This window comes from Notamacropus eugenii, chromosome 3 (assembly GCF_028372415.1).
Source record: "Notamacropus eugenii isolate mMacEug1 chromosome 3, mMacEug1.pri_v2, whole genome shotgun sequence".
NCBI classification, from domain to species: domain Eukaryota; kingdom Metazoa; phylum Chordata; class Mammalia; order Diprotodontia; family Macropodidae; genus Notamacropus; species Notamacropus eugenii.
Window position 1 is genome coordinate 171,244,670 of NC_092874.1, and position 18,094 is coordinate 171,262,763.

The 18,094-nt window shown below is 37.5% G+C and overlaps 1 protein-coding gene across 44 annotated transcripts in view; it reads right to left on the reverse strand.

Annotated features, from left to right (window-relative positions):
* CELF2 (CUGBP Elav-like family member 2) overlaps positions 1 to 18,094 on the reverse strand; it is a 620,126-nt gene that overhangs the window by 311,958 nt on the left and 290,074 nt on the right. The window lies entirely within an intron of this gene.

Below are 18,094 nucleotides of genomic sequence, written 5' to 3' on the forward strand. Positions count from 1 at the left end.
GTAACTGTGTTTTATTGTATAATGACTTCCTTTTTAAAGCATTTGATTCAACAGAGACTTTGCTCCACCTTTAAGGTTCCCCTTCAACATGTCTCCATGTATATGTCAAAACTGGGCCAAACTATGAAAGATATGACTAGAGATAACCTTGTTTGATGATCCTCTGGTGATTAATGTCAAGCTGGGAATAAAAGAAGGAGATGTCTAATTGACAAAGGTGTTTGGTATTGTTGCGAGTGAGACCCAATACAGAGTCCAATTGAGGCAGGATTCCCTATAGAAGATGAAGTTCTTTAGATGCTTATGTTCAAAGAAGACATTGTGCGGACTGACTCCAATACCAGCATGCTGTAGAGCCTGTTGAATGGGATCTATAATTTTGCTAAAGAGTTTGGCCTAACTATCCATATCAGAAATACACAGGTCAGCAATTAATACCTATTGTTTAGACTATGAAATGCCAGTGGATGGACAAACTGAGAGTTTTTCCATCAGCGTACAGATCTTGGCAACTTACTGTGAGCAGATAATAAACTGGGCACACAATTTAAGAGGCAGAGGAGAGGGGACTAGATTGCCTTTAGGAAAACACAAAGTTTTTATTATTGTTTTCCTTCCCAATCTCCTACTGTTATCTTCTCAGACTTCCTTTAAGACTCAGCTCAAGTGTGATTCCCCAGGAGGCTTTGCCTGGTTCCTTACCTGTTCTGCCCCCTCCCATACCTATTGCTAGTGCCATCCATTCTAAAGTTACTGTCCATATATTCTGTATTTATTTTATATGTACACATTGTTATATATCTTCCCTATTGGAATGTAATCTCTTTAAGGCGGGGATTGGTTTTCTTTTTCTGTGCACTCATAGTTCTTGGAGCATAGTAAGTGTTTAATAAATTCTTGTTGATTTACTGATAACTCAAAGGACAGTGAAGAGGCACATGGTGGATATGAATAGATGGCAATATATTATGGAAATGGAATATGCATACATGGTATAAAAATATGTATGACCAAAGAAAAGTAGGCTGGTTATATGTCAAGATCAAGGTATAATTGATAGACCCCATACTCTACTGGTCCCCTTCCACTCTCGAGAGGTTTCAATCACATTGAGTAGACCCTTGAGATAAACCTTGAGGAAGACATGCAAAGAAGTCACAAATGTTGGATAGGCTGCACTCTACCATTCTAAAGCATTAATTGAATGCTTACTATGTGTCAGGCACTGTGGCAAAAGCTGGGGATAAAAAGCAAGCAAGCAAGATAGCCTCTGCTCCTAAGCAGCTTACATTAGAATGGGGAAAAACAAGAGAAACTGGATTTACAGTTGGCAGGTTGTGTGGTGAGTTAAGAAGTCACTCATGGCAACATGTTTTGGAAATGGCTGGGCAAAGGCATGGTGACCTGGTTTCTGACCAAAGTGAAAGTCTCAGGGGCTGACTGACATCATGGGATGACAGAGCAGTATTACTGGAACATGGATTGCATAGTTCTTCCCTTTTCCCATTTTCCTGAAGTTACTATGGCTTTATAAAAGTGGGGCTTACTCTGCAAAAGCATCCAATTCTCAGCAGCATTTTCTTTGGAAAATAGCCTTAAAATCTTAATAGTATGTGCACACAAATGCTCTATGTGTGTGAAGTTTACCTGCTTCATTCAGTCTCACTGCAAGTTCTCTAATATGAATTGCTTTCTGCAACCTTTTCAAAAATATTTCTGTTGGCTATTATGATCTATATTATTTTAAAGAATTATGCAAATGATTATCCTCATAAAACATAATGGCTCTTAAGGTAATCCCAATGCTTTAAAATCTGTCAAAATATATATTCATATTTATTTATGTATTTGATCAAGAGGCTATAACAGTTTCTTCCCTGACACTTACTTTGCCTCATACATTTCCATTAGAGGTTGATTTAATCTTTATTCAAAATGCATCAGTAAACTCATGAGAAAATGAAATTAACACCCACAAAAAAGGCTAAAGTCATACTATCAGTCTAATATTGGGAATATGAAGGAATTGAGAATCCAGTAAAAGTAGCAAACTCAAATCCCCTGATTTATATCTGCATCTAAAGGGAATAAACTATCAGAAATTTAACAAATACCCCAAGGGGCATATAACTTCAATGGGCCAGAATATGGAAAAAGAATTATAACCCTAGTGACTAAGTAGCTTTCTAAAACTTCATACAGAATAGATAACTTGTGCCCACAATGCTTATTTTGACTGCTATCCATCAAGGTTTGATGGAGCTGCCAGCTCTTCTTCCTGAGTCTAGGTAATTAGTAGGAAAAGAGTATGACTGCATGACAGATAAGTAGGAACTGTCTTTATAAGTAAAGGGGTTTACACTGAATTGCAGAAGGTGGGGAATGAGCTAATGAAGTTAATGGAAAACGAACTATGTCCATGAATGGTACAGTGCAGTTGGATTTCTGAGCCCAACATTGTGAATACTGAATAAAATATTTTTATCCTTTCTCTGTCTTGCCTCCAGTCTATGGGAGAGGGAGTGGGGTATGGCCCCAGCAGAGGACCGGATTCAAATGCCACTTCTGCCACCTAGTCAACATTGATTAAGTACCTGCTGTGAACCAGATACTGTGCTAAGTGATGGAGATACACAGAAAGGTAAAAGATAGTCCCTGTACTCAAGGAAATCATAGTCTAACAAGCTATTAATCATGGCTTGAAACATCTTTTCTATTTTTGTCTTAAATGAGTATTGACTTAGGTTTTTTTACTGTTATGTTACTTTTCACATGTATCTAGACTGCAACTCCTTGAGGGCAGGGGCTGTAGTTTTATACTTCCTTATACCTCCCCCACGATATCAATCTTGCATGGTGTCTTATTAGCAAATTTATTAATTAATAACTAATTATTAACAAATACTATTGATAAATAATTATTATTTGCTATTAACAAATCTCTCGATTCATTTAATCTGATTTAGCAGCAAACTAATTTATTTCCATTTCCCCTATAAAGACCACGAGCTCCATGAGAACATGGACTATTTTGCTTTTCCTTGTATCCTCAGTGCTTAATACAATGCCTGGCACATAATAGGGACTCAATGTTTGTTAATTAACTGAAAATCCATCAGCTTATAATGGCATCCATGATGGCTGTCATTTTATACATCAGACAGCCAACAACCATGGAGGAAGGTGAGGAGTGGGGCAATGGTGGTGATAGTAGCAGCACCTTCATAACACCCAAGAGTTAAGCCAAAAAGTCAATGCCTGTTGTGCGTCCAGTACGTATAATGAGGCCAGATATGATGAAAGCACCCTGAGACAAGAAATAAGCTTTTCTAGCCTCGAAATGCATGAAAAGATTAGGGTTCCCTTATGTTTTTCCATCTAGGCTCTGAAGGCAAAACCTCTTAACTGCCTTATTCCAAGCTAAATGTAGAATAATAGCTTCTTTTGAGACTTATTATAATCCATCAAGTCTCTAACCATGATACATTAAGGAGGGAACTGCCTTACTCCTTAGCACTACGCAGGATTTGAGACATCAGCTGTCAGATCTATCGGAATATACCTGAAGGGAACAACAACAACTTACAAAACCGATAAGAGTAACACATTCTTCATATATAGAGTTTATTCATCTGTAGCTCAAGTATATTTGCCTTAGGAATGGTGATGACTCCTCGACTCTGAAAAAACCCCCAAGTCCTATCTAGCTTTCCAAAGAGGAAGTCCCCTTCATGGGAGTTTGGCTGCCAAAACTGTGAAATGAGAACCAACCTGAAAATATAAATCACTTAACTGCTTATTTAATTTGATGTCCAGGCACTTCATGCTCATAAAACTGGGCATTAAAGGATTACCGGAATAGTCTAAGTGACCAATTACTCACCCATCTTAGGAAAGAAATATTCCTGAGACCAAGACTAGTTCAGGAAGCTTTTGTAGTAATTTGCTGCCTAGTCTAATTTTAGATGATTCCTCAACCACTGGAGAGTTTGCAGTGCTGCCTGGCCAACCCCAGCTCAATCAACAGATTTTTATCTCTCTATGCCTGCAGGTCACATTATCTCATGAATGAACTGCTAAATAGGTCAGTCAAGAGTCTTTGCCTAATTGAATGTGCATTTTAGGCCTGGTGATCTTGTTCTAGATAGCAAGATTTTAGATAATTGGTAGAGAGGAAAGGAATAAAACAAGATAAGATATTCTTAACAAGAGGTACATTGAACCCTCATTATTTTTGAAGTTTCATTTCAAGCAGAACAGGAGGAAAAAAGAAAAGAAGCCCCAAACAATGCTAAATCTTTCATTTCTGCACACTGTATGTTTGCTTTAAACTATGATATCATGCTTGTATATCATTTATCCGATATGTTTTGCCTGTTTAAAACACTACCCCCAAAAGCTACACATTAATTTGTAAAACTGCTTAGAAAGGTTTTCTCTACTTTGAAGAAGCTATATAACAGACAAAATCTTTAAAATATTAAAATATTTGCTTTAATCTATTCTGTGTAATATCCCACCTTTGCCCCCCTGCCCTCTTCACCACTGGATCAAATGAGAAAGAATGCAAAGCATCACCGAAAACTACAATCCTCACAAATTATTTCTTACTAAATCTGTGCATTTCCATAGAAAAACATGCTTTTAAGAAGCAAGGGAAATGAGAAGGCACCGACCGGCCAGGTATCTTGTGACAGAAAGAGTTCTGGATTTGTAATCAGGAATGAGATTCAAGTCTGTAGTGCCCACAAAAGAAGACTGTTGGGAGGCTCCAATCTAAAGTACTTTATAAACCTCAAAGAGCTAAATAAATGTCAGTTATTATTACCACTACTTTCAACAAAGGAAGAAATGTTTCACTAAGTGACTCCCTGGTGGCCCAATAGTAAGGATTTGTTTTCCAAAAGTGAGCTTTGTACTTCCTCGGGGTCTTTCTAGCTCATTCTTTATCAAAGAAAAAGAGTGTAACTATACAGCTCAGTGGGCAGTGTTGGACTTGGAGTCAGGAAGGCCCAAGTTCAGGTTCTGCCTCTGACACTGACTAGCTGTGTGACTGAACAGGTCACTGAATCTCTCTGTGCCAGTTTCCTCAACTATAAAAGAAGGATAATAAGAGCACCCGCTTCACCAGCTGTGAAGATCCAATGAGCGAATATATATCCAGAGACCTTTGCAAACCTTAAAATACTCAATAAATGCTGGCTATGATTATGATTTTCTAAACATTCTCCAAAGAGTGTGCAAATTATAAATCTAAAGGAGGGTCGTCTACTACATAACTTTTAGCACATAATTACAAAATCTGGACATAATTTACTGCCTGTCCCTGCTTCCACACACGTCCAGACTGTATCCTTTATTGCCCAGAATGAACCAGCTTCACATCTTCAACTCTGAAAATGCTTCCTTCAGTTTCTTCATTCCAGACGTAGCTCAGGCACTGCATCCTCCAGGAAAGCTTTGCTGATCCTTGTAGCCTCACATTGCCCTTATCATATCCTACTTCGTATGAAATTTGTTTGCATACCTGTTTTGTATCCTCTAAAATATATGTATATGTGTATGCATGTATGTGTATATATTTACATATATATGTATGTGTATATACGTATGTGTGTGTATTTATACACACACACACACACACACACACACACACATATATATATATATGCAGAGAGAGAGATAGAGAGAGAGAGAGAGAACACACAAGTACAAGCAAGGTCTGTGTCAGTTTTTGTCTCTGTATTCCTAGAACTCAGCAAAGTCTTTTCCACTGAATCTGTGTTTTCACTGGTAGAATGAAGTTCCAGTGAGGAACCCCCACCTTCTGTCTACGTGCATTGGTACAATTTTTTGTTTGTTTAACTTACAGCCTTAGAGAATTTCCTGGAGCACTGAGTTAAGTGACTTATTCAGGGTCATACAGACAATATGGGATTTGGACATGAATTCTCCTGATGTTGAGTATATAACTCTCAGTTCCTTACCCCAAGATGCCTCTCCCTTTCCACAAAATAAGCATTTAATAAATACTGAATTAAATATTAAGATAAATAATTATACCTCATCCTAATACACTGAAGCAAAGTTTTCACGTGCTCTCTTTGGGCTTGGAGCAGCTGATAGACTTGGCTAACACTCCAAGGGAACACTGATACTTAATTTTAAACCCCCAATGCATAGCTCAGGTGTGTGTCTCTTTATAGCACATGTAATAAGAGCTTTCCACCTTTGGTCCTATAACCTAAATTTTCAACCTAAATTATTGGAGAGTAAAAATGCTATTATTCAATTCTCATACCAAAATAATCTTTTTCTTTTCACCATAACATTTTAGTTTAAATATTACAAATAAAAAAAAAACTCCACAGATTAACTATTCATGACTATTTTAAAACGATGCTGTGTGGGTGTTCTAAAAGATAAGTCACAAACTTTATGCTAACATTTATTGAGACCAGCTTATAACAGACACATACATTAAGCCGTCTGTCTCGTTTTAGCATCTCTTAGCCACAAGTGACTAGTAAATATAGCCTAGTAAAAATCCTAACAGAGGCAGACCTGCTTTTTAGGTAGAGTGAGTAGAGAGTGAGTCTCTATGAGCTCACTGCTCATAGAAGATGCTTCCACCTGAACATCAGCAGGAACTGAAAAAAGTCATCAAGAAATAAAATGCAGGTTTCCGCTAAGCAACTTTGAATGTGTGTTGTAATGTAGTATGACCTGATTAGCTAGAAGAAATTCCTAAATGTAAATTATCTCGTTTAATATTTGCTAGCGTAGTATAGTGAGTACAACATTGGACTTGGAGTCCAAGAGACCCAAGTTTGGATGTTACCTCAGACATCTTTCTGGGTGACCCTCAGCAAGTTGAGAGCTCTGAGATTCTATTACCTTATTTATCTGTAAAATGGAATATTCAACCTTACACGACTACTAGCCAGAGAGGGAGAGGATTTTGTAAACCTTAAAGTGCTATAAAATGTGAATTTTTCACTAAATGCCTGATCTAGAGAGTGGGCAATCTACTCAAGAGTAGCTGATCTCTTTTTTTGGGGGGTGGGGTGGGGTAATCAGAATACTATTTAGTGATCTGGGATTGTAGAGATTACCTATTCTGGGTGAGGCTCAAGTGTGGTTTATCTAGGACACATCAGTTTTTTTAAAGGTATGAAGCAGATATTCTCATATATTAATTCAATTAGATGAATTCTGAAGTTGACTGGGTACAGAGCACTGTGTTATACCCCTGAGGAATATAATATTTAGATAATAAGAGGTATTGACCTCATTGAGTTTATGATCTATGGAGGAATATGATATGTTTGTTTTTATTCATGATTATTAAAGGGAACTCTCAGTGACAAACCTCTATCAAAGCATAAGGGTATATTCTCTGAAACTTGAAATCTTTCAAAGGTTGCCTAGAACACTGAGGGGTTAAGTGAATTGCCAGCTATTATCGATCATCGGTGGGATTTGAACATAGGTCTTCTTGGCCCCAGGATCAGTTCTGTATCTGTCATTCTACCTTTATCTGATACACATAAATATAATACAAAACAATACGATGGCTACACTAAAGAGGGACAAAGTATTACATGATTTCTGATGGGGAAAAAAGGTCAATCTTGGGGGGAAACCCCACTCTTGGATAGACTAATGGATTTGTAGTCAAGAAGACCTGGATTCATTCAAATCCTACTTTGACACTGAGTTACCTCAGACAAGTCACTTAAAACCTTGCATAAAGTAAGTCTAAATATTTGCTGAATTGAAGGGAATAGCTTTTCCTTAACTCCTTAAATATTTCCGTTTACCCTGTAAAAGTCAATCAAGCAGCATAGCAGCTCAAGAACTCTCCTCCCTAAATTTCTGAACTGTAGTTCCATTTTTTTCCCCCAAGTCAGTTATTACATAGTATGGAGCACAAAGGTCAGCTCTTTTGATGTGCTTATAAAGGGAAAAATAGCAAACAGCAGCAAGACTCATGTAACAGGGCTCCTAAATCAGTTCAAAAATCAAATAACAAATTCAAGGTTCTGGCCATGCAGCCCCCGTCTGGGCCCACTGCCAAAAGACAGAAACTGGACATCTTTGAAAAATTTCACATATTCATCAAAACAGCAACAGAATAACAGATTCTTTTTCATTCCGGGGTGGTTTCAAACCTTTAGAAGACTTAAATTTTGTTAAATGAAAGTACAATAGCTCCCCTGCTAGGGGCCAGGTTCTCCAATCACCTCTAACCTTCTCTCCTCTTCACCTCTGAGTCCAGTCTGCCCTGTTGCCCTGAAGGGGGCAGTGAGATGCCTTCAGCATTTGAGGCAGGCTTTTTCTTGGGCTCTCACTCTTGGATCAAAGCTTAAGGGATAACTTTGAAACATATCAATGAAAGCAGTCATCTTTTGCTTTCTCTACTTCAAGTAGCATCAGCCTTAAATAGCACCAAGGACCATAAGAAAAGTACTTACTGAAGATAGGGCCTTGCCCCCTTAGCATGAATTTAGCTTAGTGCCCCTCTCCTGCCAAAGCTAGACATCAAAGGACAGTGCATTGAGCCTTCCCAACCTCTATGATGCACATCAACAATATAGTAAGCCCTTTGAAAGACTGGTAATGGAAAAAAGCATAGAGGTATAACTACCAACCAAAACCTACAGGAGACATTCTTCAATGAGAAATAAATTCTAGGAGGTACTCTAACCATGAAACCAGCAACACAAAATTGAGGTCCAGAAAGAAATAACCATGAACTTCATGTCAGTAGACTTTCAGGAGTCCTGACTCCGCTGTTAACTCCCGGTGTCACAGACTTCTTACACCTTGATCTTCTGCCATGTAGAATGCGCAGCATTAATGCTTCACTTCACCTTCTTATAGAGCTACTATAAAGATCTGATGAAATAATGAGGATGAAAGCAAAGTGCATTACTGTATAAATGTAAGTAGGGTATTATTTCTAGCAGATTTTGAAAGCAGTAAAGAGAGGAAGGCATACAGGCAGAGACTAACATTAAATTTTCAACAAAGTTACATACATGAAACTGAAATTACAGGTGAATAAATTACTTGTAGACCAATTTGGAAAATAGCAGTGCAGTATTTTTTTAAGTTGTTGGATTCAAAGTAAGTTTAAGTAGGTAGTATTTTACTTATAATATTTCCTTTTTATTATGTATTAAAACCTCCTGTGAGAGTTCCAAATTCTCTAGTGGCTGCAAGGAGAGGGTGTGTTAGCATTAGATTTAGAATTTTTTTTTTCACCAGTTTCATTGAGGATAAAAGTATTTTTACATTGCTTATTCTCTTTTCTAGTGGAAGATTAACACCTCCTCCCAATTAACTTTTTTGGAGGGGTGAGGGGTAGGGGGAATTCACTTGCTAACATTACAAAGTGTAACTCTTTTTTTCTTAAAATGCAAGTATTCTAACATTGGAATGCTACTAAATATCAAGATTCTTACTGAATTTGGTATGTCAAAAAATCTTTCTGGCAACAAGGGAATTTTTTTTAAAAGAAATATTGGATGTCATTAGGCTTCTGAAACACCCTTTTAAGCAAGGTTTGGGGTTTTTTTTTTTTTGCTTTGTTTTTATTTTTTTACTCTTTAAGTCCCTCAGTAATTACTTGACAATTAGTAACATTGTTTACAGCTCCTCCAACTTTAAAGTCAGCTTCAAGTATTTCATCTGAAATAAAAAAAGGAATGATATTTCAAATGCATTTGCACTTTTAATTAGAGACTTTGTATCTACATAGACCAAGCATTCTCCTTGGATTAACGCTTATTCACGTGAAATACTTCTCACAAGGCCCTATGTATATGTGTGTGTGTGGGGAGGGGGGGAAGCTTCCTTTTAAGAGTTTCATGGGGAGTGGGATGTGTATCATGCGATTAACTTGGTTTTTCCTCTTTCTTTTGCCCTCTCTATAGATTAACATTTAGTGAAATGAAAATTTCCTGCAGGTAATTACCTGGCTGTATTTCAAGGCATTCATAAAAATTACAGTTCCCTTTGGCAGGGAATTATGCTCATAGAGTCACATAATAGGGCAGTAGATTCTGGAGTTCAATTGCCACAATGACAGACATCTGACAAAATCCAAAGCAGGCCTATTTCTGTCGTCCCTTTCCAGGACTGACGCTTGATTTTCTGAGTACATTTCCACTGGATTCACTTGGATGTATTTGGTCTCCACTGGGTCTTCCAAAATTCTAGTCTGGGCTTTCTTATTCTTTCAGGAGCTCAGTGTTGCCTCTTAAGATCGATTTTTCATCAGGGAAGTCTGTGTGTTTCACTGTTGGACAGATGGTACTGTGGCCTACTTGGCTCAGCTGCTTACTAATCGCCCTAGCCCAGTCTCCCCTGAGGCTTACTGACTTTGAATACATCGGACAGCAGGTGACTACCTACCTCACTCCACTGGTTCCTGCCCCTGAAAGTTCCTTTAACTGGGCGAGCCTAAGTAAGCCTGAGAGCTATCAGGACTTAGGGCTTATTGCCTAGTGTTATTTCTATAGGTCTCACCTTTAATTTTGTGTGAAATTCCCAAATCTTCCAACTTCTTTCTGGTTTAAGATTTCTTGAGTTTTCTCTGAAACCTAGGCCCTTTCAATTCCCTTCATTTTGTCCTTATTATGAACAAGATTAATTAGATAGGCTGCTCCTAATATTGGCTCTTAACAGTCTTACTGCCATCCTGACACTTAAAAAATTATAAAGCCTTTTCTCTTTATTTCTTTGTAAATGAACTTAATATACTCTCTTCCTCTTAAATGTTTTGATTAGACAATAAGGTTCTTTTTGGGGGGCATTTAATTTCCTATCTGATATTTATTCTTGTTTCCATTCAATTAATTCGCTTTTCATGTATACTTTCCTTGAAGATTCATTTATTATAATTTGCTAATTTGGGGACACAGAATGCAATTTATATTGTGGAATCAGTGTTTATATAATCATGCCATGCATTGTGCTTGTATCCCTCACAGTGTGTTAGTAGGGGCCCAATAAGTCCTTCTTGGTTGACTGATACATAATATGTACAAAACTAATTTTTATTATTTTAGGCAAGGTCAAAATTAAAAATAAAAATTTGATCATCTTAATCTGTTAGGACTGCAGAGTCCCATGTATACAAAGAGTCTAAGGAAAATTCAGCATATGAAGGATACATGATGGGATAAATATTCTACATGACCAAAAAATGTACTTAAAGTACTTTTCAAGAATGTTTGCCATAAAAGAAAAGAATGCTTGTCATATAGAGAATTATAGTTGAAATCTCTCTCTCTCTCCCTTTCTCTCAATATATGTATGTATATACATACATAATACACACATACATATACATACATACACACATGCACATGTATCTACATGTGAAAATCTCCAATTTTCTTTGGTGATTTTTCTGTATGAAGAGGGCCAGAATCCCCCATTTTCATTGGAAATACATGTATTAAAACCACTTCCACTTAAAACAAATAAAAAAAAGACTCTAAATGCATTTCTTGGATTTGGGCCATCATCACAAAATTGCTCTTCAATGAGATTCCCCTGTTTGCTTTTAAAGCTTTGTTTTCTAATACAAAAGCAGATTTGAGCATTGCTTGTCATGAGTCCTGTCAATGGGATTTAAATAATACAGCCATTGGAAGTGAGAAAAAAAATCTTTGGAAATACCTAGAGAATTGAGGTCAGGGGTGTGTGGGGGGAAGCATGCACCCAATTGTGAGGGCTTTCAAGATGGTGGACAGCATCTGGATGATGCTGTGAGCATCCTCTAAACTCTGCACTTGGTTTACAGAATTTATTCCATTTTCTAAACGATGCTGCTGTTGAGTGAGGCTAGATGAATATCAGGAATAAAGCCTTGCACTATGAGAAAGTGTTCTATTGTTCCCTTCAATATACTGGCTTCTGTGTCAATAAAACTCAGTGGCCTTTAACACTCTGAATATAGATGCACAATTCCACTTACCACCACCACCACCACTACCCACACACAGAATATCTTCCCCACCCCTCACCCCCACCCCAATCACTTCTCATCCTTTAGAACCAGTGCTCTAGTAAAGAAATACTCATGTGAGAATCGGGACGTGAATTTTAGACACGCCAATATCAAGTGAGATCATATATGAGAAAGGGCTTTGAAAATGACATTGTTTTTTAAGCTATTAAAGTTTTTTGTGATTATTGTTTTAGAAAAGACTAATTCCCAACAATCTTAACCCTTCGTATTTTTTAGGTAGTTGCATAGTCTGGTCCATTGAGAAAGACCAAAGACAATTCAGGGAAGGAATGACATATATGTTATTCAGTTGTTTTTCAATTGTGTCTGGCTCACCATGATCGCTTTTGAGGTTTTCTTGACAGAGAAAATGGAATGTTTCATCATTTCTTTCTCCAGCTCATTTTACAGATGAAGAAACTGAGACAAACAGGGACAAGTACCTTGCTCGGGGTCATACAGCTAGTAAGTGTCTGAGGCCAGATTTGAACACAGGAAGATGAATTTTCCTGACTCCAGACCCATCTCCGCCCCCCTCCTCCCGCATGGTCCTCCCTTGTCCCCTCACCTAGCTCCCTACATATTATATACAGGATGGATATCATCTATGATTGGACAAACGCATTTAAAGTACTTAGAAATATTTAAGAAATATCATTAAGATGGTTCTACTCTTTTTTCACTTAAACTCATTCTGGAAAGTAGTTATTGCCATCTATTAATTTGTTGAAATAGTTTGCTCCCTCTCAATATTAAAGACATTTGAGGATGAATTTGATTTCTTATTGTATCCTTTCCATTCGAATCCAAGCCTCTTAAGGTGCAGGGACTTCGCACTTTAATATCTGCATCCTTAGACATCTAGTTCACAGTGTCTGGCACATGGTAGACATTTAATAAATACTTGTTGACTAACTGATTTCATAAAATACTTTTAATTCAATGGAATTAGAATATCAAATAGCTGTAAGACATATTTATCCAGACAACTGCTCTATCAATCAATAATCTACAAGTATCTATCAGGCAATTACTGTGTGTCTGGCACCGGTGATGCAAAGACAAAAATGACAGCACTCCCTGTCCTCAGGGAGCTTACAGTAGAACCAGGAGAGATAACATGTACATATATACCTACGTACAAAATAAATACAAGTTGACTGTTATGTCCGGAGGACTTGGGGAAGGAGGCACTAGCAACATGTACATTAATCAGTAAACATCTATTAAGCACCTATTATATGCCAGGCACTGTACTAAGTACCAGAGATACAAAAAGGGGTAAAAGATAGTCTCTCTTTCCTCAAGTAGAAAGTGATGTTTGAGCTACAGTTTACTTCAGTGATTTTTATGCATATATAGCGGGCCAGAATGCCCCATTTTCAGTTGGAATACATATGCTAAAACCATTTGTAGAGTGCTATGCTATAAGGAAAAGCAACTAAGAAATTCTGGCTCTGCGTGTGTGTGTACGTACATATACTTATATGCATGTACACATATATGATGATAATATATTCTGTTGTAGCAAGTAACTGCTACAAATTTACCAGTACAATTATTTTACTTAAATTGATTATTCTGTGTTCATGGTATTTCAATTTGTAATTGTAGATCATTAGGAAAAGTTTATATGTGAAAGACAGACTTGCAAAAATGAGCAGCCTGGAATCACTGACTCTGCCGCGGTTTAGCAAAGGCGATGGAGTCTTGTTTTCTCTTCTTTTTCAGTTGTAGGCCACTAAAAGGACAGGGTTTTTTAAAATGGTGGGAAAATAAATAGGCTTTAGTATATTACCAATAATGCCCCTAAAAATGGCATAAAAGACATCTTCAAGGATGCATACAACCAGAAAAGGAGGTAGGCTACTCTTGTAGCAAGAGGAGATAAAAGATGGATAGCCTTGACACTGCACTTTTTGAATTTCCCAAATACTAACAGGAACAAGAAGAAGGCTTCGACAATGTTGGGAGGATCCTGTATAGAGATCTGACGAAAAGTTATAGACAAGTAATACGTACAACGAGAAGGCAATGGGAAATGGTGTATGATTCACACCAGTGGAGTCAGGGTAGGGAGGAATATTGATACAGAAGAGATCATGCCAACATATAGTATCTTTTTTTTGTTGTTAGCACAGTTCTTGGTTAGCACAACTCCTTTCTGAGTTCTAACCCTCTTAATTCCTCTTTGTTTGGCCATCCTGGAAAAACTCTAGCCTCTCAGCCTCTTCCTTCTCCTTACCCCTTCTCAGTTCCCAACCTATGTTGTCTTCCTCCATGAGCATATGATATAATACAAATCTATAAATAATAATAGAACATAATATAAATGCCCCTGGAGAGCAGGAACTGTTGTATTCTTGAATTTGTATCTTCAGCTTAGCATGGTGCCTGCATCTAGTAAATAACGCTCTATCGATCTATTGATTTATCTGTCTCTAAGGTAGTATCAGGTGAGGAAAATATTTTTCAAACAGGGGCTCTTGACATTCTTCAAATTGTCTAGCACTTATCATATCTCAAAATAACCAGACTTTAGTAAATCAGAAAAAAAATGAGAAAAAAGTTTAAGCCCTACATGCCAGAAAAAAAAAGAAAATAATTGGAGAAAGTAGCATCGGAGGGGTATGGGTAGCAATCCAAAGTATAGTAATAAATGAGTGATAAATGATTATTGATTGATTGTGACTTGTAGATCATATAGTAAGTGGGAAGACTTGAACCTCGCTCTTTTGACATTAAGCCATCTTTTTAACATACCTTTTTTGCCACTTTCAAGTGTATAAAAATATATTACTATATATGATGTATTATGCCATATAGAGCCTTTCATTTAAAATAATAGAACCTGTGTCATAAACCTGTTCTATATAGTACTCAGACCAATACGACCAAAACAAGTATTCATGGACAAAGTTACTCCAGTTGCCTAACCGACCCACGGAAAGGTTCTTCAAGAATAAGCAGAATTGAGGGGCCATGGACTCTGCTATGAGATCTTCCTTTCTTCAGCCAGCTCTTAAATGCTGAACCTTCCAAGGAACTGCACTACTTAACATGGCACTGAAGACAGTCTATTTATTTTAGTGTTCCTTACTCTCAAAGTAACCGTAAATTTTTGTCTCCCTCGGTGCCTAACACAATGCCTGGCAGACAGTAGGTGTTGGGATTTGTTTAAATTGAATCAGTTCCACTGGGAAGTTTCAACTACCTTCTTTAGAAACCCTACTTTAAAAACTGCAACAATGGATCCTGTAATGCACTCAGCTTTAATGGACCTATATCTGGCTACTGAGGCAGAAAACATTCTTCAGGATAAAAGAAATGGTATTTTCTCACATTCTCCGAGATGCTAACGTTGCTAACATTGCGCCCTGCTCAGTAAATACTTGTCCAACGTATGAAAAGTCACGGCTTTGGCCAATACTCACTTCCTAACGGCAATGATGGGGCCTTAGAGCATTTGATCCCAAGGACGGAGAAGCTGAAGAAGTCTCCGAATATCGATGGAACTTTTAAACTGAGTAGTTTAAGCTTGATGTACCAAGACAGGGCAGGAAGGACAAAGGAAAGGGACTCTGAGGTATCTAAGGCAGGGCGTATCGTAAACATCAAACGAGAACTTGTTTTCAAGCAAGTGAAAATTCAGGGATACACATGGCATAAGTAAACCACAAACAGAATAAATGTGTATGCGAAATACTTGCATACCAATGAAGGTAAATGAGAAAGGGTCACTGCAAAGACAGCAGGTAGAACACCCCAGCACAACTAGCTGAATGTATTCCAACACGTGTAAGGCACTATGCTGGACGCTAAGAGAGACACAAATAAATACAGCAACTATGCTCTAGAAACTTATTTAAAAGGAAAGATAAAACATATATACACAGATTACTAAGTACCTAATTTTTGTTTAGTCATGTCAGATTCTTCATGACCCCATGGACCATACAAAGCACCACAATGCTGTCCAGGGGGTTTTCTTGGCAAAGATATTAAAGTGGTTTGTCATTTTCTTCTCTAGCTATTTTACAGATGAGAAAACTGAGGCAAACAGAGTGAAATGACCTGCTCAGGGTCACACAGCTAGTTAGTGTCTGAGACAAGATTTGAACTCAGGTCAGCTAGGTGGTGCAGTGGATAGAGTACCAATCGTGGAGTCAGGAGGACCTGAGTTCAAATATGATCTCGCACACTCACTAGCACTATGACCCTGCACATGTCACTTAACCCTGTTTGTTTTAGTTCCCTCATCTGTAAAATGGGTGGGTGAAAAAAAATCTTTGACAAGGAAACTCCAAATGGGGTCACCAAGAGTCAGACGCAACAACTTCCAACTCCAGGCCCAGTGCTCTTTCCACTGTGCCACCTAACTGAGTACATAAAAGAACCAATAAAATGCTGTAGGAATCCAAAAAAGTGAAGGACTTGTACTGAGTATATTAAAGGTCAGATTTAGATTTAAAAAAAAAAAAAAAGGACCTGTACACAAGAAACTCAGCAGTCGACTTAGTGTCTTACTTTTAGTAATTATGCTTCTTCATCTATGGACAACATAATCTCCAGGTGGAAGGACAAACTAACTATGTTTAAATATCTTACATTTTTTTCTTCCATTCAATATATATATATGTGTGTGTGTGTGTATATATATATATATAGAGAGAGAGAGAGAGAGAAACAAAAGGATTGTTCTTTTTCTTTTTTACAAAACTGTTTCCACATCAATGCAGGAATCAGGAGTTTAGGACACAAACAATGTTCCAGTTCTCAGCTAGTCCATTCACTGTGGTCCATTAACTCTTACTATTGCAACTGTGTTCCCTGCCCTTAACTGGAGACCATTTCATTACGAAATTCTAGGAGGAATAAAAGCACTGAAGCAGCTCTGTTGACTGGCAAAGGGTGAGTATATTTAAGTACAGCCTGCATCCACCCAAAGGCCATAGGCTACATGGATGACTGAAAAGGTCTTGTAAGACTTTAACCCTGCAAGAGCTTACTATGATACTACAAGCAGAGGTTGTAGTATCATAGACCTGGGGCTGATAGGGATCCTTGAGGTTATCTATCTAATCCAACCCCTCTGTTTCACCTATGAGAAAACTGAGGCCCAGATATGTTAAATAACTTGACAAAGGTCACATAGATGTTAAGCAGCAAAGTTGGAGGTCAAACCCAAGTCCTCTAATGTTAAATCCAACGCTCTTTGCACAATATTTATGTTGCTTCTTCCTAACTAGCATTTAGAGAGGCAAAGAATTCATACTGGGATATGATCACTTCTCCATATCAGTAACAAACTCTCAAAGTATTAGATTTGCCTGATTCATATCACACTTTCATCTCTCACAACTGTGAAGGACTTTAGCCCACTTTCACACAGGGGAAAAATTTAGGCTTAGAATAAATACATACCTCCTATAAATTTTCACATAATATCAAGAGATTTAGAATTTAGAGACCTTCCACAGTAATATTCTAGTGCAGCCTAAGTGATCATTCCATCAAAATACAAAAACAAATACAAACAAAGATTCTGTTCCATAGTAAGAGATCAAAATATTTAAGACTGGGTGGCTAATGACAAAATAGCAGCGTGCGTTAGAAATATGGATTAGTGGCTGGTAGAAAAATACAAAATCAAGATATAAAAACATATTTTTAAAGACAAAGGGGGAAGAAGCTTGATATTGGTTAAAGCAGCTGTTGAAAAATTCACACAAGAACAAGGCAAATAGAAATTTAGGGAGTAAAAAAAGAGAAAAGAAGGAATGAGCAGGAAAAGGAGAGGACCAAGTGGCTTTCTGCAGACCCTAGGTTAGCAGTACTCTTAATAGAATTTAAAATCAGAAGTTTCTGGCTCACAGTTATAAACACTGGCTACTTAACACCACTCTCCCACTCCAACTTTTCTGTTTTCTAATCATAAAGGAAATGATCTGACAATAACAGCACACCCAAACAAACCTCATCCTATTGGTAATAGGATGCTGAGATAAATCTAGGATGCAATTCAGTACAGTTTTGAGAGCTGTATTTTTACAAAGTATTTTTTAAAGC